Source organism: Pseudorca crassidens, chromosome 14 (genome assembly GCF_039906515.1).
Source record: "Pseudorca crassidens isolate mPseCra1 chromosome 14, mPseCra1.hap1, whole genome shotgun sequence".
In the NCBI taxonomy this organism is placed as follows: Eukaryota; Metazoa; Chordata; class Mammalia; order Artiodactyla; family Delphinidae; genus Pseudorca; species Pseudorca crassidens.
In genome coordinates, this window is record NC_090309.1 from 36,779,473 (window position 1) to 36,802,180 (window position 22,708).

Below are 22,708 nucleotides of genomic sequence, written 5' to 3' on the forward strand. Positions count from 1 at the left end.
CAGTCCTGCTTAGCCAAACACTCCGTTATATTCACAGGCCTGCCAGGTGACAGGATCTGGCTTTGCGTCTGAAGTGCATAGAGCAGCATGGGCAGAGGTTACTTGGGTGTGCAGGGGCCACTTTGCCATGTGGGCTGGGGACAGGTCCATTTCACTCTACCCTGAGGGGTCCACAGCGTGGCTCACAGGGTAGTAAGGACTTCAGGGGTTACCCTAGGGCTGAGACCTCAGGTTCTGGCAGGAGTGGCCGTGTCAATGCTCACCTTCGCTTTGAGGGCCAAGAGTGAGCTCATGTGCTCCTCTGGGGCCTCCAAAAATTGGCACTGGAGGAGGCCAACGTTCTGGGTTATTCAAGTGGCACCTGCGCCAAGGATTTTTGAGTTTCGACTGCTCAGGGGGTCTTCTTAGGGCCTCTGGTCTGAAGAGACCTTGGCAAACTCTGATTCACCCAGATAATTCTCAAAATCAATAAATAGTGAGACTGATTCTTACAAAAGTAGTTTCAAATCTTCCCATTTTCCAGAGTTACAGTTAGTTTGAGTCTCATGTTCCCCAACTCTTCCTGCTCTGAGGGTGCTGATAGAAAGTGAAATGGTCAGGATTCCGAAAGCAAGGCCAGCCTCTAGAGAGTGTTTATGCAAATGGGAACTGTAAGCCCCAGAGCAAGGAGCTAGACTTCTCAAGACTTTCCAGCCTTCTGGTTTGCATAAAGCGGTTCTTGACCTGAGGATGAAGCTGTTAGGCAGAAAGAGCTAAGGAAATCTGGGGCTAACATCTTCTCTAGAAGGTTTTCAAGGTCAAGGTCTTTCTAATGAGAGCCATCCAGCTATTCAGGAATAGCTGCCTTCTCGTCATCAAAACAGGAGCTGGAGCCCTGAAGAGGGAGGCAGGCACAGGGCCTGGTCTACCCTGGCTGAGAATGGGGTGCTGGAGACTCACAAGCTCTTTACGTTCATCTTCTCCATGCCAGGCTCTGTTCCCCAACAAACTTCAAGGGAGGACCTATTTTGTGCAAGTCACACTCCTGGGCCCTGAAGGACACAGAATGAGATAAAGCAATGTGAAATTTACTATCTGGTAAAGGAGAGACTCAGGCATACAAAGTAAGGAATCAATGCCCCAAAAGAAGTACAGGGGAGGAAAGACTTTCCTTGTACCCTCCTAGGTTCATTAGCTGTGTCTATGAAATAAACAGGAAATGGACAACAGGCAAATTAACAGGAGAAAAGATATACAAATTCATTTTCTTTTCGTATTACATGGATGGGGCATGATAGGGGGAAAAGTGAATACCCAAAAAAGTGGTGGGATTTGAGACTTTATGTGTCCTCTTAATAGGGGAAGGGAAGGGGTGTACAGGTCCCTTAGGGGAGAGTAAATTATTTTAAGGAAAGATAAATGGGCCCTTAGAAGAACAGATGAGAGATAAGATTGCGACAAAGTTTGTCAGGGTGTGATGTGGACTTCCACTCTCCTTTCCTGTGGTGAGAGTTGATCTTCCTAGGTTAATGAAAATGCCTTCCTGGGGGAGGAGATTTATGACAATTGAGCTCTTTTTGGAGGATCTGTCTTTAGGCAGATAAGAGGAGTTCAGAGAGAGCCTCTCTCTGCATTTCAACTGGCTTCAACTCAAAATAATCAATATAAGCAGTATATCTTGGGGTGGCATGTCCTGAACTCCTTCAAAAGCATGAGTAGAGAATGCAGAAGTTACGCTCCAGCTGTGTGGGATGTTCTTTGGTTAAGGCTGCTGCACTGTTTGATCCAACTTTGGTATTCTTTTAAATAACGGCAGAAACTAACAACATAAAATTTTATTAGGGTCAACTGTGTGCTAAGCACTCCAAATGCATTAATCTGTTTAGTTGATATAACAACACTAAGAGGAAAGTATTATTATTATTATCTTTGTTTTACACATGAGGTTAAATGCTGTTTAGAGATGTCAGATGCTATTCCTGAGAAGGTCCACCTGGTAAGAGGGAAGCCAGAATTTGAGTCCAGCTTGGTCCAGTTCTAAAGCTTGACTTGTTAGTGTGATGCCTTGCTAGACGTCCAGATGCATCAACAGGCACAATGAACAGACCTCTGAAGAAGTGGGCGCTGATTCTGGTTTCAGTACTATCCAGTTTGTTGGACTTATGTCAGTACTTTGTCCCCAGGCCTTCAGTTTCCGCCTCGCTTGTTTTAATGGTTAAACCAGATGACTACAAATGTGCCTCCCATTTCTAAAATTCTCTCGATCTAGGATTTTCAAGTTCCTGAAATGAAACCATCTTATGCTCACTCTTTTAAGTGCCTAAATCCCAAAGGACATTTAGGAGGCAAGTAAGCTGCTGTTGTGCTCATGCCTCTTGGACTTCTGGGAAGGATGCTAAAAATGTCTGAGTGCTGTGACAGGGGATAGAGGCAGGGGTACAGAAGTAGGGAGCCACGATCACGTTTGAAACGAACTCAACAAACTTACTCTTTTACACAGCGTGTATTAGGGTTGACCACTACGTCAAACAGCTCCACGTTTCAATGACTTAACCCAAGGAAAGTTTATTTCTCGCTTTGGAACAGTCCAACCCAAGTGTCCTAGTTCTATGGCTCTCCTCTAAAGGGCTTCTCAGGAATCCAGGCTCTTCCTGTTTGTGGCTCTGCCTGACTCCTAGGTCCTGAAAGTACTTTGCTTCCAGTTGTAGAGAATCACATGAGAGGCTTTTAGGGTGCAAGAAGTAGCATGTCTCACCTCTGCCCCATTCCATGGGCCAGAATTGGTCACATGATCCCACCTAACTTCCTAGGAGAAGTTAGGAAATATAGTCTCACTGTGTGCCCCAAAGGAAACTGATCTTGATGAATACATTGTAGTCCCTACAGAAGTCCATAAGTAGTCAAGTCAATCTTAACAAAGAAAACAGGGAACTTACCCTACTGGTCATGGAGATGCTCCACTGCTGTCCTCTTTGGGCTGTCCATGTCTGTTTTCCCACCATGACTGCTCATAGTATTAACCCGGTGTCCCTGGGTGGAAATAAAGAGAACACCTTTCCTTCTTTCGTTCTCTAAGAGAACGTAATAGGACTTTCTTAGTATCTTGTCCTGGGATCAAAGGTAATAATAATAATGCTAACTAGCATTTATTGAGCACACCTCATATATCAGGAACTTACACACATTTTCTTAGAGTCGGGGCAAATCTCAAGGTCTGGATGACATATGCGGAATTGAATAATTCCATTTATTTTTTAAGTTAATTAATTATTTTATTTATTTGGTTGTGTCAGGTCTTAGATGCGGCACATGAGATCTTCACTGTGGCATGTGCGACCTTTCATTGCGGTGCTCGGTCTTAGTTGCCCCACGGCATGTGGGATCTTAGTTCCCTGACCAGGGATCGAACCTGCGTCCCCTGCATTGGAAGGTGGATTCTTAACCACTGGACCACAAGGGAAGTCCCACTGAATAATGTCATTTAATTTACCTTTTCTATAAATGGCTTTAATTTCTATTTTTAATGCTCATTCTGCTGGGTGGCAGAAACTTAATTTCACTTGATTTGGCCCTTGCTCTATCCCAGGTTTTGTCTACGTTTCCAGATGATGAGGAGTAGCTGGGATTCAACGTCCTGGCATCTACCATTACACCCTGTCAAGTGACAAAAGTAAAAAAATTCGAGTCTGATGTCCCTTACTCAAGGGAAACCAATCCACAGACTGGGAGAGTGCAGTGACTCACAAGCAGGGGAGCACTCTTGCGGAGGATGTTTGGACGAAAGCGAGTTTATAGAGCGTTAGAAGAGGCAGTGCAGAAACAGGGCATGATTGGCTAAGGGGTCAGATCTCCCCTTATAAGGCGAGCAGGTCTTGTTTTCTAGGGTGAGATCAGCTGGCTAAAGCCGAGCTGGAGGACTGTGGTTGGTAGGTACTAGGATTCCGTGCGGGAACTTAGGTTTAGATCTGTGTCATGGGCGGGGCCCCTGGGGTGGCCTCCTTTCTGTGGGTCATGATATGCAAATTAACGTTATCAGTCCGAATTACCAGACTTGACATTCCATCAGGCCTCGGCCTGCTTTGCCCCTTTGCTCCACACCTTAAAGCCATGGTTCTCTCTGGTGCCTCAAAACCACCTCCCACTTCGCCAAGAGAACCACACACCTCACCTTCCTGCCGGGAGCTTCTGTCTGACAAATTCCTCAGCCCCTGAGTGGGGAGGACACCACCACCTCTCCTCCAGGAGGGTGGAGGGGGGAGGGGCGAAGCCCCTTTCTCAGGGACCTACTACCTATGTTTTGCCTCCCCTCTGCTTCTCTCCTCCCTTCCAGGGTTTTGATAATCCTTGTATGCCTAGTTCTCAGTTTTTCCATTTCTAATATTTATGGCGCAAACTTCGTGCTTCAATTATTCAAGGGTTAAATTTTTGCAGTTCAAAAGGCTTCATTCTTACCAGTCTTAAGTAGTTTTCTGGTTTTTCTGCCTTATCACTCTTCCCCTGAGGCAATAAATGCTACTGACTTCAAGGCGATAAGGAAAGACTACAAGACAGAATCAGGAGTAGGGCAAGGGACACTAGGAAATAAACACAGGGGGGAAAATTGTCAATTTCTCTAAATATTTTTCTGTCCCAATCTCACTTAAGTCTCAGTGACCACAGTATGATACAGTGGTGATACACCCATTTCTATCTCTATTTGACAGATGAAAACACTAAGCTTTATTCTTAAGATCTATTTTGCCAGGAGACTTTTTGGTGTATGGTGGGTGAAAAGTTTAGAGATCATTTTGAATTGGTAAAAAATTAGAAGGTCTATTTGAAAGCTATGCAGCGTTATTGCTTTTAAGCGCCGACGTAAACTAACCAATATGAAATCTTGCCTAATGGAGACAAGTCTTAGACTTTCTTTAACAAATACCTAAGGCACACTTGAAATTTGTAAGATGCCTATTATTTGGAATGGATAAAACAAAAGGTTTGAGAACTATCCTCTTAATTGAATTTAACTCCCTCTTGCAATCTCATCTAATGATTAGCTTATTTTAAAAATCCTCTTATTTACGAACAGTATGAATGTAAAGTTCGCTTAATCATTCAATAAACATTGATTGAGACCATTTCCAGGCCCATGTGTAAAGAGTAGTTAGTTGGGTTTTTTTTAAATGAATTTATTTGGCTGTGTCGGGTCTTCGTTTCTGTGCGAGGGCTTTCTCTAGTCTCGGCGAGCGGGGGCCGCTCTTCATAGTGGTGCGCAGGCTTCTCACTGTCGCGGCCTCTCTTGTTGCAGAGCACAAGCCCCATACGCGCAGGCTCAGTGGTTGTGGCTCACGGGCTTAGTTGCTCTGTGGCATGTGGGATCTTCCCAGACCAGGGCTCAAACCCATGTCCCCTGCATTGGCAGGCAGATTCTCAACCACTGCGCCACCAGGGAAGCCCCTGTTGTTGTTTTTTTAATAAATTTGTTTATTTATTTTTGGCTACGTTGGGTCTTCCGTTGCTGCGCATAGGCTTTCTCTTGTTGCGGCGAGCGGGGGCTACTACTTTTTGTTGCGGTGCCCGGGCTTCTCATTGCGGTGGCTTCTCTTGTTGTGGAGCACGGGCTCTAGGCACACGGGCTCAGAAGTTGTGGCTCCCGGGCTCTAGAGCGCAGGCTCACTAGTTGTGGCCATAGTTGCTCCGCGGCATGTGGGATCTTCCCAGACCAGGGCTCAAACCCATGTCCCCTGCATTGGCAGATGGATTCTTAACCACTGCACCACCAGGGAAGTCCAAAAGCAATTAGGTTTTAAACTCTCCACTTTGCAGCATTCAGATTCTTTAAGCTGCCTCCTCCCCTCATCTTTAAAATCTTTTTCTAAAATTTAACAGTGAAGTTTCTTTATTCAGTGAATGCTTGAAGCAGATGACTCTTCACCAGAGGCGGGGTCTGGGAGCCTCTCCGAGGAGAGAAGGCAACTGAGGCCAGGGAAGAGGTGCTTAGAATGAGACGATGAGAAAGGCAGTGCCTGGCAAGGCATAGCACCAATGGAGCATTCAAGGAACGACTAAAAGCTGCAGTGGTGCTGCAGGAATGAAACACCCTGTCCAGGACCTCTTGGGGGAAGACCTTAATTTCCCAGGGCTGGATCCCTATGACTGGCCTTGACTGAACCTCAGTGCCCCGGGATGACTGGGCTTGTCTTGTACCCTAGTGAAGCCCATTCACACCTTCATCTCATAGCGCCAGACAGCATAGCAGAAAAATCTGGAGGAGCATAGGACACAACAACAGAGATGAACCAAAGATGGTGCACAGATGGGTCTTTAGAGAGGATGGGTTACTGCAGAGACAGTAGGTTGGTGGCAGGGGAGTGTGGCTGGGGCTCTCTGATGTCTAAAAAGAACCATGGTAAAAAGTTAGTTTTGAAGCTCACAGACCTTTGGTTAGGATCACAAGTAGCACTTGTTCGAGAGCCTCCAGAGAACGCCTAACCTAGATGTCCAGGTTCAACTAGGGCCTAGCATCTTATGGCGGAAGAATCAGCCACCTCAGAAGGAGGGCAGCCTGGCATCTCTGAGGCTTGCGGGCATTGGACTCAGTGGTTCCCAAGATGCTCACATGTTGTTAGAAAATACAGCAATTTCCTGTGGTTAGAGGGAAGACTGGGGCTCTTTTTGGTAGACCTTGGTGCAGCCTACACTGGCATCCTTTTTTTTTTTTTTTAATGAACAATTCATAAGTTTTTTCTAAAGTAACCATTTTTATTTATTTATTTATTTTTGGCTGCGTTGGGTCTTCGTTGCTGCGCGTGGACTTTCTCTAGTTGCAGGAAGCGGAGGCTACTCTTCGTTGTGGTGCGTGGGCTTCTCATTGTGGTGGCTTCTCTTACTGTGGAGCACGGGCTCTAGGCGCGCGGGCTTCAGTAGTTCCGGCACGCGGGCTCAGTAGCTGTGGTGCGTGGGCTCAGTAGTTGTGGCTCGCGGGCTCTAGAGGGCAGGCTCAGTAGTTGTGGCACACGGGCTTAGTTGTTCTGCCACATGTGGGATTGTCCCGGACCAGGGCTCGAACCCGTGTCCCCTGCATCGGCAGGCGGATTCTTAACCACTGTGCCACCAGGGAAGTCCGCGCACTGGCATCTTTGACAAGATGTTATATAAGTGGTGTTGATATTGCCACCTAACTTCCTTTTCAAACACCAGAATCGATAATGGCCATTTCCAGTACTTGGGCAAGTTCATAATTAAGCCGAAGGTGACCGTAAAGGAAGAAGTCAGGCTGACCTGGCTTCAAATCCTGGCTTCACCACTTTCAGGTATGATAGATTAAAGATGGCTGCAAATTCTTTTCTACTCCTCCTCCCATCGAGAGGCAGACTTGATTCCCCTTCTCCTTTGACCAAGAGGGTGCAGTAGAAGTGATGCTAGGGCAGAGAAGACTTGCAGCCCCTGCCTGGCTCTCAGAATGTTCCTGAGACATTCCTTCTCAGAAAGGCTGCTGTCGGTACTCTGGGGTGACAGCCTCAGCTAGCATTTGTGCAACAAAGCTGTGTTTGCACATCTAGCTCAGTGGAGCCTTCAGATAACTAACTGTAGCCACAGCCAATGCCTAAGCGCACCTGCATTAGAGACCCCAAGTGAGACACCCTCACCTCCAGCTGAGCCTCAGAGAATCATAAGCAATATAATAATGTGTTGTTTTAAGCCAGTACATATCGGGTGAGATAAGCACTCAGAGGTTTAGTTTCCTTCTGTAAAATGGGCAAAATAGCAGTATCCACTTCCTAGAGTTATTGTGATATGAATGTAATAATGGTGGAAGCGTCAAACGCAGTGCTCGGCACACAGTAGGTCTTCAGTAAATGCCAAGCTCCTGCCTGCCCCTTCTCCAGGAGGCTATATATCCCAGGTATGAGTGAATCTTGGCCACTGCTCCAAACTTCCTGGGCAGACACCCAACTTTCCTCAAAGGGAATGCCTAGGATCAAATTTGAAAGTGGGGTTGGAGAGCACTTGATTTTTTTCTTTCTGGGCCAATCTGTGACCCCTTTAAGAAAAATATCACCACCTTGTATGAGGAAAACGGTATGTTTTTTTCTTTCTCCTCAATCTAAGAGATCAAGGAATTAAGTCTTCACCTTTTTTTTTTAAAACAAGAAATATGCTTGCTCACGCTGAAAAGTACCAGCTTGAAATAAAACAACTCCCCTTCTGTTTCACAGCCAGCAGTTTTTCTGCAGCACCCAGCCCTGCAGAGCCACAGACTGCATGCACAGTGGGCAGACTTTGTTGAACAGATGAACAACTGTGGCTTAATCTGTTTGGGGAAAAGAAAAAAAGTCCTGAAGCAATTGATAAACAGGAGGCTGAGGTCAGCGTGAAGGAAGAGTAAATGAGGCCAGATTGGGGACCGCTGAAACGTAAGCCTCTTTCATCCCCAGTCTTGAATCAGGGGGGCGTGTGAGTGATAGTCAGGACTAATCTGCCGGGAAAGGGGCTGAGAACCTCCTGCATTGCCTGTGTTTGGAGTTATGTTTTCATTATCATTCAAAATTATTTTAAAATTTATATTGTTTTACTTATTTATTAATCAAAAACTTTTTCCAAAATTTTTTGAAGTATAACATAGAAAAGTGTACAAATCCTAAATACAGACCAGTGAGTGTTCACAAACTAAACACATCACGTAACCAGCATCCAGGTCAGGAACAGAAAATCAGCGGCATCCCAGAAGCGCCCTGCATGCCCCCCCGCCCCCCATAAGGAGAATCTCTGTCCTGACTTATAACGCCGTCATTATTTTTACTAGCTCATACGCATTCATGGGTATTCTAGAGACATTTTACGCATATATAAGAACATGGGTATGTTATGATTTTGTGCAAATGTAAAATGTACTTTGCACTCTACGTAGCATATTACCCAGACTGTTCTGCTTCTGGCTTTTTTCACATTTATCTTGGTAATTATTCCATACCACTACCTAGAAAACAGCTCGGTTTCTGGAGAGGCCACATGGTATTCCATTGTCTGAATGTACCACAATTTATTTAATTTTATTAAAAGGCAAAGAGGTTGTGTCCAATCTTTTCAGAGCTGGATTTTTAAAGAAGTATTCTTGAGGTATCTCTGTGGTCCTTTAGATTTAAGGTGGCAGCTAGGCATTGCTCTTTGGAAGCCTTATAAATACGACTACTAGTTCTTACTCTATTCTGAATTGGCGTGGGGTGTGGTACCGCCTGGGGTGCTCGATTCTTTTATTGCCTCGTCCTGTTAGGACTCAGTTGTTGCATGTTTGAATGTGTATCCAGGAAGTGGAAATAATGTCCCTGACACCCTCACTTCCTTTTCTGGCAAACTTGTGTCCGGTGAGTGAATCCAGCTACTTTCACCCACCCCCGTGTCCTTCAGTCAGCTGCTTAGCCTGCCGCGTCTTCGCTGAAATCTGGAGATTTTAGGAAACGGACCTAAAGGGCACTTCCAGGCAGGACTAGTTTGAGGAACTATTGTTTATTTTGGTTAAACCAAGCCTTCCTCTTCTTCCTGCCTTTTCTTCCTCTGTGGATTCTTTTTGTCCCTCACTTCCAACCGGAGCCCCAGTTGCTCTGAACTCAGCTCTCAGAATTCTTTAGACTTAATGTGAGTTCAAGTCAATGCCTACCTCTTGCTCCTAGTGGTACTTGCCCTTTAAATTTCTTACCCACCATAATTATAGAACAAAAAGCTTTGCCTCCTTAAGCTTTTTCAATTCCCTGACAGCAGGAACTGTTGTATACTCAGGAGTTGGGGCAAAGTCCTCACCGCCCTCCTTCACCACCAGAATCATGCCTGTCTTCTCCCAGCCCTCAGAGGATAGACAGGAAGGGGCAGGCCTGGCTTGTTCAGGACCTCAGGGTGTGAGGCAGGACTGTCTCAGTGTCTGTTTCCTGTGGCAGAGGGACAGATGCCACCAGCTTTTGCACAGGGTGCCAAGGCTGAGCTGCAGAAACATGTCCTCCAAAAGCAAGGTCACAGGCAAGTATCAGGGGCAGGGCGGCCCTAGTTCCCAACCTGAAGGTTCAGTGTGGTAGGGAAATCCTCAGGGGTGTCCCACCAGGAGGTAAGGATCACTGGATCACCTTTTGGTAACCACACCTTCTCTGGGCCTCAGTAACCGCCTGGTAGAGCTGTAATTCAGATTAAATGAGTTGATATACAGCTGTGGTAAGTGCTCTGTAAATGTTAGCTCTAATTATCATGTGAAGTGGCCCAGACACGGTGACCCCACTTGCTGTTACCAGGAGCTAGATTAGATGAGCTTGTCTGTCCTCCTCCGACTCGCCCTGCTCTCCCGACTTGGCTCGGGGGGACAGTCCAGGCTCTTCTGTCCTGACCCATCTTCCTAGTCTCCGCAGACCCCTGTGCACCTCTTCCTCCTGCCTGTAGCCTTAGCGAGCCTTCACTCTTCCACTCTTCCTCTGCAGGACCATCAATGCCTCGACCTCCTTCCATAAGGGGCAAAAAGCCCACTGCGTACCAAAGAAAAAACAAACGCTTCCTTCCCTGGTGCTTTTGTGTCTCTTTCATCCCTCGTCTTTGCACTGTCCAGTCTCCTTCCAAATTCCCATTTCTGGTGTCTCCCTGCCCCAGCCCTTTGTATGTGCCGAGGATAAAGACTGGTGGTGGGAGAGAAGGATGCACGAGCCTTACACTTGGGGACTCTCCCGAGATCAATGACGGTAATACGTCTCCATCCTTCGGCACCTGTCTCTATGCAGGAAGATAAGGGCAACAGAACTGAACTTTAACATTGTGAGGACCCACTACAGACCTGGTTCTGTTCTCGGCCCTTTACACTTACTCTGTCATTTAATCCTCATGGCAGGTCTTCGCACAGGTGTATTAGGACCATTCCGTAGATTTTCAAACTGAAGCTCAGAGCAGGTACACATCAAGGTCTCATCACTACTGGGGAGCAGAAATGGGATTTGAATCGGGTCTGCCTGACCCCAGAGCCCAAGCATGTTAAAGAAAATTTGAGACAGTGAGACTTAATATAGTAACAACATTTTACATTCTGTTTTGTATTTGGATCAACTAGCTCGAGAAGCGGTGTCTTCTACTTTTGAACTTGGCACCCATGATGTCTTAGCCAAGGACTTCAAGCTTTGTCTTGTCCACACACAGGCTTGATTTTGAAATAGCCAGTTTGTAGACATTCAAAAGTATTCTTGCCAACACTCACATAGCACATTTGTTTTCCCAAACTTCTGAAATACACTCCTCCAGAAATTAATCACCCGAGGACAGCAGGTACTAGGGAGGTGATATCCAGGGCTCCCCACCTCCTGTGAGGGGCTCATCAGGACAGAAGCACATCACAAAAGGCTCTGACAGAGAAACCAGTGGAAGGAAAATGGTACCTCATGGTGTGAGCGTCTAAAATGGCTTGAGAGTTTTATTCAAAGTAAGCAATGCTCACCTTCACATGACCTAGAGCAACAGCGCTCAACCGTGTTCTTTTGCAGCTCCGAAACTGTCACAGATGTATGACATACCTAAGCAGAGGTTCAGTCTTACCTTCTACCCCAAGTCTTCCCAACCTGTTCCCCTCAAGGTTTAAACTATGCCCTCTCTGAATTTTTGCCTGAAGCTCTCTTTTGAGCATAGTCTGCCTAATAATACCTCTAGTTTTCTAGTATTAAACAGAGGAACTGCACTGGGTTTAGTAGTGTCCTCCCAAAGTTCATGTCCACCCAGAACCTCAGAATGTGACCTTATTTGGAAATAGGGTCTTTGCAGACGTAATTAGTTAAGATGAGGTCATTCTAGATTGGGGGGCGGCCCTAAATCCAATGACTGGTGTCCTCCTAAGAGAAAGGAGAAGGAGAATCAGACGCAGAGACACGGGTAAGGAAGAAGGCCATGTGACGATGGAGGAAGAGAGTGGAGTGAAGCATCTACCGGTTTCCCTCCTATCTGAAAGTAGAGCATTCCCAGGAAAACGTTTGTAAGCCAAGATCGTGTAAAGCAAAGAAGCAATTACCTTAGGACACATCTTGCTAACAGATGCACAAAATAAATCGAGATGCAGCACGGGGGCTCACAGACACAGTTCAAAACTGTGGTGGCTGGATGTTGAGATGCTGAGTGTAGTTCCCAGGGAAGGAGCTTGGTGGTGCCGTGCTGGCTGCTTGGGGATGTGCTGCCTCTATAACAGCTCCTGCAAAACCAATGGTGAACGCTATTTTCACTTTTCGCCTTTTTTGGGGGGTAAAAGCCAAATTCCTCTTCAGATTTCTTCTGGTTAGTGAAAACAGGTTCTAATGTAGATCTTTCATAAAAGCGAAGTGACGTAAAGTGAACTTTTGAAAAGTGAGGGGTACAGGCCCAGGAACACCAGGGATTGCCGGGAACCACCAAAACTTAGAAAGAGGCCAGGAAGGACTCTCCCCTAGAGCCTTCCCAAGGAACATGGTCGGGCTGACCCCTTGGTTTCAGACAACTAGCCTCCAGAACTGGGAGAGAATACTTTTCCAGCGCTGTAAGCCGCACGGTGTGTAGTAACTTGTCAGCTCAGTCCTAGAAAACTAATATAAGGACTTTCATTCGATTCTCTAAATAAAAAGCTTCCTTTACTATGAACATTTCCATGAGCTATTCTTGTTTTTAAACAAGGCTCCCTGAACCTCAATTTTCTCACCTAAAGATTGTGTATCAATCACCCCACAGCTCAGTGGCATAAAGCAATCGTCATGTATTACCTCACTCGAAGGTCTTTGGTGTGGCTGGGATCCTCTTCTCCATATACCACTTGTTCTTCTGAGACCTACAGGCCTCCTGGGCATCTTGTGGTGATGGCAAAAGCCCAAGCTGACATTTAAAGACTCTGCTTTTGTCACTGTAACCAAACAGGACCCTATGGGGCCTTCCCAGGACAGACCCCTCCCCATATCCTCTGCTTTAGCTCCTCTTTGAAGTACCTACATAACAGTACCCGATGTACATTTCCTGAATTGTTTTGCAGATGCTAAAACCCCGCCAAACGGAATAAATTAACTACTAGATGACCACAAGCATGTATCCCGCAGACCTACCGGAGCCTGAGGATTAATTATGTGACACCACCCTGTTACCTCACCATCAACCAATCAGAGGATTGTGCATGAGCTGATCACATACCCTGTGACTCCCCTCCCTCACCTGGTCTTTAAAAATTCTTTGCTGAAACCCATCGGTGAGTTCATGTGTTTTGAGCACTAGATGCCCTGGACTCCTTGCTTGGTGTCCCGCAATAAACTCTGCACTTCCCTTCAGAACAACCCAGTGTCAGTAGATTGGTTTTACTGTGCATGGGTGAGCAGACCCAAGTTTGGGTTTGGTAACGCCACTGCTAACATCCCATTGGCCAAATCGAGTCACAAGGCCAAGTCCACTCTGCTCACAGTGAGAAGCAGAAAGGAGGAATATTTGTTCAACAATAATCCCAACTATCACAGATGTGATAATATCTGCTGCTATAGACTAAGTGTTGTGTACCCCCAAATTTATAATTGAAACCTAATTCCCAATGTGATGGTATTTGGAGGTGAGGTCTTTGGGAGGCGATTAGGTCATGAGGGTGGAGCCCTCATAAATGGGATTAATGCCCTTATTAAGGGGCACAAGAGACCCCAGAGAGCTCCCTCGTCCCTTCTGTCACGTAAGGACATAAGGAAAAGGTAGCCATCTATGATCCAGAAAGATGGTTCATAGCCATCTATGAACCAAATCTGCCAGTGCTCTGATGTTGGGCGGTGGAGTGATACCCATTTAAGTAAATATAAGTTCAATTTTGATTTTCTGACCATGTCCTGTCCGGTTATGAAGGTTCTGTCCCATCCATGAAACTGCCACTCAATTTCTACACTCTTTTGGGGAGGCCATTATTCTGCTGATCATGTGGTCAAACCAGTGACAGGGACAGCCCAGGCTCCAGGGGAGGGGAAATAGACTCCACTATCTGATGGGAGAAATAACAAAGCTATTGTGGCTCTTTAACCCACCACAGTATGCATCCACTCATGCAGTCCTCACCACAAACCCATGAGGTGGGGACTGATATTCACATTTGAAAGTGGGAAACTTGAGAGCAAAGATGTTGCTAACTTGGCTAAGGTGAGCCAGCTAGTCAGCGGGAGGGCTAGGGTTCCAGCCTAGGCTGTTTGACAGCGGGGCGAGAGCACCAGACACAACGTTGTGCCTGGTGCTCAGCTGATGTTTGCTTTCTCCTTCCCTATTGATTCCATTTCTTCAGCCCTTTAAGGATAGGAAGCTGTCACCCCTTGTACCCCATTATGTACAGGCTTCTCTCGTACATGCACTCACATGCACCTAAGGGCTTGTGGTAAAGTCTCCTTAAAAAAACAGGGTGGTGGGACTCCAGTGGTTAAGAGTCCGCCTTCCAATGCAAGGGGACGCGGGTTTGATCCCTGGTCCAGGAACTAAGATCTCACGTGCCGCGGGGCAACTAAGCCCGCGCGCCGCAACTACTGAACCCGTGAGCTCTGGAGGCCCCACGCCACAACTAGAGAAGCCCACAAGCTGCAAGGAAGAGCCCGAGCGCCACAACAAAAGATCCCACGTGCTGCATCTAAGACCCCACACAGCCAAATAAATTAATTAAAAAAAAAAAGTTGAGTGACTAAAGTGAATTAAAAACCATGTGAGGAAATTAAAAAAAAAAAGCAAACAGAAAAACCAGGGTGGTGGAGTGATACTTGTTTAACTAAATATAATTCAGTTTGGGTTTTCTGACCATGTCCTGTCTGGTTATTAAAGTTTCCTCATGATTTCTTTCTATGGGGGTTCTGACCTGTCCATGGAAACGCCACCCGGCTTCCACACTCTTTTGAATCAAACTCGCTTCTGGCTGCTAGTCCTTTATTTTCAGATGTTGTCTTAGTAACGGGTCCAGGGTTCCCCAGCCCCACCACAGGCCCAGACTGATCTCCCAGAGTCAATCAACCTCTGCTCCGCCACCCCTTGGGCTTCACAAAGTGCGGGAAGTTACAGAGCTGTGCCGGAGGGAGTAGAGGTGGCAGCATTCAAAATCAGCGTCTTGTCTGAATACATTCTAACTTAGGTGGGTTTTGAAATCCATATGCGTGGAGCACTGTTCCAAGCACTGGACTACAGTCATGGGTGTGACACATTAGCTTACGTAATCACTTTGTTTGGGCCAGTTCCCCCACCCGAACGTGTGAGAAGAGCCTGGGGTTCAGACAGTCTTGCAGACTGAAATGGATGCTTGCCTTGTAAACTAAGTAATGCTTTTGGATTCATTCACTTGTCCAAGAAATATATAATTGAGCACTTGTTATGAGCCAGTCGCTGTGCTGGGCACAGAGGACAAGGATGAATAAATTAGATGCAGGAATAAATTCCTGCCCTCCAGGAGCCCACAGTTAATTCTAACAGTTATTACCTACATTTTATACCTGGGCATGTAAAGTGTAAAAATGTTAACCACAGTGTATATGTCTACCAATATGTCTAAAGTGTATATGTCTACCAATGAGGCAAGGTTTTCTTCCCCCTAAAGTTATGGCCCAGAAGAGAGGGGAGTACTTTATTTTGGGGTCTGTAAAGGAAAAATACACTCTTGTGTGCTTCCTTTCCTACTAACACTTAACACTTCTGGCATTTCTGGTTACCAGATGTGTGGGTTTTCCATACATCAAGCATTCTATGACACCAGCTGGTGCCTACAATTCAACTCAATTCTGACACTATCTACCCGTAGTTAGATCTCACAGGTCAAGTCCACAAGACTGCCTCCACTTCAGATGCCAATGGCAAATCTATGTTGTCACCTGTGCTTCTGACCGACTGGCTATATTCAGAGTTTCCCATGACCACCTCCTTTAATTCCATTAATTTGCTAGAGTGGCTCACGGAACTCAGGAAAACACTCTACTTACTAGATTACCCATTTGTGGGCTTCCCTGGTGGCGCAGTGGCAAGAATCCGCCTGCCATTGCAGGGGACACGGGTTCAAGCCCTGCCCCGGGAAGATCCCACATGCCATGGAGGAACTAAGCCCGTGCGCCACAACTTGTGAGCCTATGCGCCTAGAGCCGGCGCTCCACAAGAGAAGCCATCGCAATGAGAAGTGCATACACTGCAACGAGGAGTAGCCCCCGCTCACTGCAACTAGAGAAAGCCCACACGCAGCAACAAAGACCCAACGGTAGCCAAAAATAAATGAATAAAATAAATAAATTAGATTACCCATTTATTATAAAAGGATATAACTCAGGAACAGCCAGATGGGAAAGATGCATAGGGCCAGTTACATGGGAAGGGCACCAGAGCCTCCGTGCCCTCTCTAGGAGTGTCACTCATGGCTTCATTACGTATGCATATATGATCAAATCATTGGCTGTCGGTGATGGATTTAACCTTCAGCTTCTTGCCCCTCTCCAGAGCTCAAGCTGGTGAGAGTGAAAATTTCATCTCTCTAATCCCAAGGTTGGTTCCCCTGGCAACCAGCCCCTATTCTTAGGTTATCTTGGGAATTTCCAAAAATCAGCTCATTAATAAATTCAGGTGTGGTTGAAAGGGGCTTATTATAAGAATAATGAAAGACACCCATTTCACCTTATGGCTCTTATCACTTAGGAAATTCCAAGGATTTTAGGAGCTCTGAACCAGAAATGGGAAAAAGACCACATATATATTTCTTAACATAAATCACAACATCACAGGGTCCTTGCCATGCCTCTCATGTTACACCAATGCTTTCCAAATTTCTAGTTTTGGAAGCTCACAGAGATCACCAACTCAGTACAAAAGGAGGTGAGAAAATGTAACACAGTTTTGTTGGCTATTCCTGGGAATGTGACTTTACATTTGCAATGCTGGAAGTTGCTATAAACAAGCTTTTTATGATCACTTTAAAAAGCAGAACAGTGAGCAGTTATGTTGGAGAGACCGGTGAAGGCCTGAACTGACTAATGCTATTCGAATGGACACTTTGTGGATTGGGATAAAACTTCCAGGGAAAGCATCCCATAAAGGGTCCAAGAGAATCTCCGACAATCCAGACGGCAGTGAGAATGCCGAATAAATGGGTCTAGTCGCAGTTAGGACGTTGATGACCAAGAGGTACATGAAGAATTTAAATAGATTTTTTAAGTGAAATATGAAAGTGGAAAAAAGCGGTATTTATAAATTAATTTATTATATTGCATAAATGGTATTAAACATGGATGTGTAACTAAATTCATTTATTGAAAAAGTGCATCACAATTTCATCTATCTCACTAAAAGCTTTATGTGCTCAGGTTGACCAAAATATTACGAGAGGATTTCCCCGTTGGAAAGTTAAGTGCTATCTTATATTTGGTACCTACGTCCATTTGGGCACATGTGGAACCTTTGCCCAGAGTCAAACAGTTAGGAGGGACAGAGCCAGATCTCTCTGACCCACCCATGTATTTACCTTAATTCCTCCATTAGACCAGATTTCATTAGATCTCAGACTATGGTCCCTGCCCCCATCGTCCATCTATTTCATTCCATTTCAACTGAGAGCATTTATTGAGCCCCTAATATAATGGAGGAATTGTTTTTCTAGTCTGTAAATCACTTTTAGTACTGAACTAAGGGAGAAGAGACTGACTTTTAACTGAAGATGGAGGAAAAAAAAGTAGTTTTGACTAAGAATAGCAGGGTCCAGGTTTATGTAGGCCATTCTCCCTGTTACACAATATGAGTTCTGGTCTTCTCTGTCTTCTTAGGACTAAAAAATGCCTGTAACCTCAGCCCCAATAGGACAGTCATAAGGAGCAAATAAAAGTGCAATTTCCCTTTGTCAGTTTTTTTTTTTTTTTTTTTTTTTGCGGTACGCGGGTCTCTCACTGCTGTGGCCTCTCCTGTTGTGGAGCACAGGCTCCGGCCGCGCAGGCTCAGCGGCCATGGCTCACGGGCCCAGCCACTCCACGGCATGTGGGATCTTCCCGGACCGGGGCATGAACCCGTGTCCCCTGCATCGGCAGGCGGACTCTCAACCACTGCGCCACCAGGGAAGCCCCCTTTGTCAGTTTTAAAATAATAAACAAACCTGGTTAATCTTTGGGTAACAGGGTTTTATATTTTTCTTGATACTTTGCAGTATCACATAAATTTTCTACTTGAGCATGTATTACATTTAGTCAGAAAAAAATCAGTAAATATTCATTTTTGAAAAAACACAAGTGTTGGGTTACAGAATTTCAATTTCACTTGCTGGATTTGCATTGAGTCCACCTTACATTTAACCTCTTTCTTTCTTTTAATCCAAGCTAAGAGAACCAAACACTTTCTGTGGGTAATACATGCAGGGCTCCCCTCTCAGGATCGCCTGCCATCCCAGCCTACCTTCCCTCAAGACGCCCAGACAACTATACATAGAGGAAAGGAACAGAAAGATGCTACAAGAGCTTGAGCCATATCTTGTGTGTGTGTGTGTGTGTGTGTGTGTGTGTGTGTGTGTGTGTGTTCAATATTATTATGCCTCTCCCTGAGATTCTCCTTTAAGATCACATTCTTCAAGATACATTAAGTCTGTGAAATAAAGCGGAAGACGCTGTGCGACTCAAAGCCAGCTGTGCTACCTCTCTGAGCTAGAGTTTGCTCATCTGTAGGATAACTGGTGGAATCCAAAAGGAAAAAGAGCATGGCCTGAGGTGACAAATTCAAATCCTGTCTGCTTAGTGCTGAGCAAAAATGTATACGCTGTACTGTGTAATTTATACTGGTACATTCTATATGCTTAAAAAAAAAGACAACTACTGCTATTATGTATGTGAAAGAGCCTATAGCTCTTAAAGCAAAACCATAAATCACAAGGTTGCCACCTCAGCTGTGCAGGCTGTGCGCTGCACAACTCTAGGGGGTACCATCCACATGGCACACAGTGTCTAGTGGTGCCCTGAGGAAGTGCTATACAAATTGTAGATATTTCTTTCATTAAGAATAACAGGGGTGGGGAGAGATAAATTGGGAGTTTGGGATTAACAGATACACACTACTATATATAAAATAGATAACCAACAAGGGCCTACTGTTAAGCACAGTGAACTATATTCGATATCTTGTAATAACCTATAATGGAAAAGAATCTGAGAAAGAATAGATTTACATATATATGTATGTATGTATGTATAACTGTGCTGTACACCCAAAACTAACACAACATTGTAAATCAACCATACTTCAATACAAATAAAGGCCAAAAATAAAATAAAATTACAACCACAACCCACTCCCCCCCAAAAAAAGAGTAACAGAGAGGTAGTACAGGACTTTCCTTGTTCCTTTAGGCAGAGCTGAGGCCCCCTAAACTGATAAAATAGGTAACAAGAACACTCTTTTTTAAAAGAAAGGTGCTGGACCATGTGGGCAGGACTTGTTAAATTAAAAAACAAAACAAAACAAAACGAAACAAAAACAAAAAACCCCGAAGAACCGGAGTTCGGCCTTACTGAACCTATCACTTATTCATCTTCAGGAGATTCATTCTAAATGTTAGCCGGGAAGATTCTAAGGAGAGAGTCGTCCTGGAGTCCTGGGTGGCTCCCTTCCCCTCAAGCCAAGCGAGGGGACCCAAAAGGTGGACCCGGTGTGCTTGGCATGGGTTTCCTGCTATGAGGAAGACGGGAGAAGTTCAAAGCAGAGGTGCTGGCTGCCCCTGCTGCTGATGGCGGAGGGAGGGGAGTGCTACCCAGGAACAGCTGTGTCCCACCGGGGGTCTCAGAGGGTCTCTCCAGCAGAATAGAGTTCGAATGGACACAGTGGGAGAAAAGCTTTGAGCTGTTTTCCAATTTCTTTTAAGGTCTTTTTTTTTTTTTTTTTTTTTTTGCGGTTCGCGGGCCTCTCACCGCTGTGGCCTCTCCCGCCGCGGAGCACAGGCTCCGGACGCGCAGGTCCAGCGGCCATGGCCCACGGGCCCAGCCACTCCGCAGCATGTGGCATCTTCCCGGACCGGGGCACGAACCCGTGTCCCCTGCATCGTCAGGCGGACTCTCAACCACTGCGCCACCAGGGAAGCCCTCTTTTAAGGTCTTTTAAGCTCTGCTTGTCAGGGCAGATGACCACAGGGTAGGGGGAGGGGTGGTGTATGTGTGGGAGTGCTCTGTCAACAAAAGCGGAAGCCGAGGGCACTTAAGTGGGGGGCTGTAGGGGTATAGTCCTTTCTGAGGAAAGCTGAGTGCACACTCACTGCTCTCCCACTCCATAGGGGCCTCAAAAGAACTCAACAAAGCAGGAGGGCTCACCTGTGAGACAGGAGGGATGGAGGCAGGGCACAACCATTAAAAGGATGACACAGCCATTGAGAAACACAGGACCCACAAAAACTGGTTAGAACCTACTAGGCCCAAGATGGAGGGAAATTCGACTTCTGGTAGACCTTGAGCCTCATTATATGCTCATTGTAATACGGTAACATATGCTAAGTGACACATCCACAGGCACCATGACAGTTCTGAGGCTGGCATTGTAAGGCCCAATTTGGTGGCCCAATTCCTGGAAATCCCCGCCCCCTTCCCTAAAATAGTTGGAATAATCTTCCCAATTATTAGCCTATGAAATTACCCAGCCCGTAAAAAACTAACCACACCACACACCCCGGGCCCACTCTTACCTTCTGTGATGGACTGCTTTCTGCCTATGGAATGTGTATCTCTCTAAATAAACTCGCTTCCACTTTACCATGGCTCGCTTTTGAATTCTTTCCTGCTCAAAGAATTTGCTCGAGACCTGGGACATGACCATTCTCTTGTTCCCCCTTCTTCTGCAATACCTGTGCCACTTCCCAGTGGCTCTATATAATGGCCCCAGTCAGGTAGACAGTTTCTGTCCTTTATACCCATCTTTGCTCCCTGTATCCCGTCCTGGAGGAACCAGAGGCTGGAGGAGGGACAGAAGAATAGATAGAAAAATGTGAGACATTTAGGATTCCCACGACTAGAAGGAAAGAAGCTTTAAGTTAAATGAGTGAGGGTTTGAGTGAGGTTGGGCTAGCAGGAGACTCCTGAGGAACACTTGAGTTAAGGCTGAAAAAGCAGTGGGTTGTGTGCTTCTGATATCATCCAGGGGCCGGGGAACAGCACAGCAGGTGTGACAGAAGCAAAGTCTTTTCCTGATTTCACTTCTGGGGCACAGACGGATTGGTGAATGGCAATGCTGATTCTGGTCTCTCCTGGTCCAGCTTCTTTCCTTCCAGGCTCCAGGCTGTGCTCTCTGCTGCAAGCATACACCTCCCTGGATTGACGTGTACTTATGTCTCTCCAGCTAAAATGAATGTCCCCTGAGAGCGGGAACTGTGTCTTTTCTCATCCTCAACCCTTAGCACAAGGGCCATTAAAAGTTTATTATTGAAGATGATGAGAGACCCCGGGTACCAGAGTCAAGGTGTGCAGAAGAGGATGGTGGGGGTGGGGAGGAAGTACAGAAAATGGAGTCCATGGGTAAACAGACAAGGTTCGTGTTCATCTTCTCCCTTCACATCTGAGGCAGCCATGAGACTATGCTATTAGAATTTAGGGGTAAGGAGAAACCATGCACTTCCATCATAATTTCTATAAAACCACACTTCTCTGACTTAAAAATTCAATTAGAAACTTAACAGAACTATGTTTTTCTGGCCGCCTAGTAACTGGAAATATTCCATTTACTACCCGTCTACTTTCCATGAGATTGACTCGTGTTATAATGATGACCCAACTCGCTGACAGCTTCTCAAGTCCTGAAGTCCTGGTTATCTCAGAAAGCCTGAGTTTCACAGCTTTAGACCTGGTTATGAAGCATATATTACTGCACAGAGTCTTCCAGTGGTTGCTCTTTATCAATGCAAATAGTTGATTGACCTAAACATCCCATTTCCCATCACGTCGGAGAGCAAACATTTCTCATATTCAGTGGTCAGGCTCAATTATGAGAGATGAAGAAATAGAGGAAGAAAATTTCCTCCCTCCATTGCTCAAGTAAACCTTCAAGCCAGACAAATCTCTCCAGGGCTGACTTCAGATGAATGATGTTCAAGGTGAAACAAAGCGATGAACCTACTTGAAGACATACATCCCTTCTCTATAGACATTGATAGATGTCTCAAGAACTCAAGAAAAATGCTGTTTTCCCCTTAGACATCAGCTGCCCTGCAATTTTTTGGCAGTTCACAGTCAGAGTACACTGGAAAGACTGAATTATTTTACTTCAAATGTGTAGAAACACTTTGTTCTCAGAAAGCCTCGCTGTGTGTCAGCTTGCCTGATCATCTGGGGTCACCCCTGCCGGGCAATAAATGTTGGTTTATCTTTCTGGACATCACAGAGTTGCTAAACCCAGAATCAGTTGTCTACCCAGAAGTTGTGAGTTTATTTGAATAACATTCCTACAGAAAAATGAATGTCCATGGTGGACTGATGTATAGGAAATTATTAGATGTTGAGGGGCAAGATGGGGGATGAGAGGGAGAAACGAAAAAAAAAAAAGAGCAGGGAGGTCATCTCAGAGAATTAGGAAATCCTGATCTTTTCTAAGCCTCAGATCTTTCTGGGATTCCATCTGGCTTTCATTTCTAACTCCTTGTCTTCCAACAAAGAGAATAAAGATGGTTTTAAAACTAAATGTGAGCCCTTCCAGGAAACAAGAGCTCCTCTCTTCCCCTCTCTCTCCTAGTAGCAGAATTTTCTTTTGCACTATTAAAAATGGCGTGGGCCACCTTTTCTCCAAAAACACATGAAGCTGC

The 22,708-nt window shown here is 45.6% G+C and overlaps 1 long non-coding RNA gene across 1 annotated transcript in view; it reads right to left on the reverse strand.

Moving 5' to 3' along the window:
* Window positions 1-22,708, reverse strand: part of LOC137206180 (uncharacterized) — a 77,844-nt gene that overhangs the window by 5,811 nt on the left and 49,325 nt on the right. The window contains exons 5-7 of the long non-coding RNA XR_010934510.1: window positions 11,981-12,157; window positions 10,796-10,902; window positions 2,916-3,009 (exon numbers count right to left, since the gene is read on the reverse strand). This is a non-coding gene — a long non-coding RNA (uncharacterized lncRNA). The remainder of the gene's footprint in view (window positions 1-2,915; window positions 3,010-10,795; window positions 10,903-11,980; window positions 12,158-22,708) is intronic.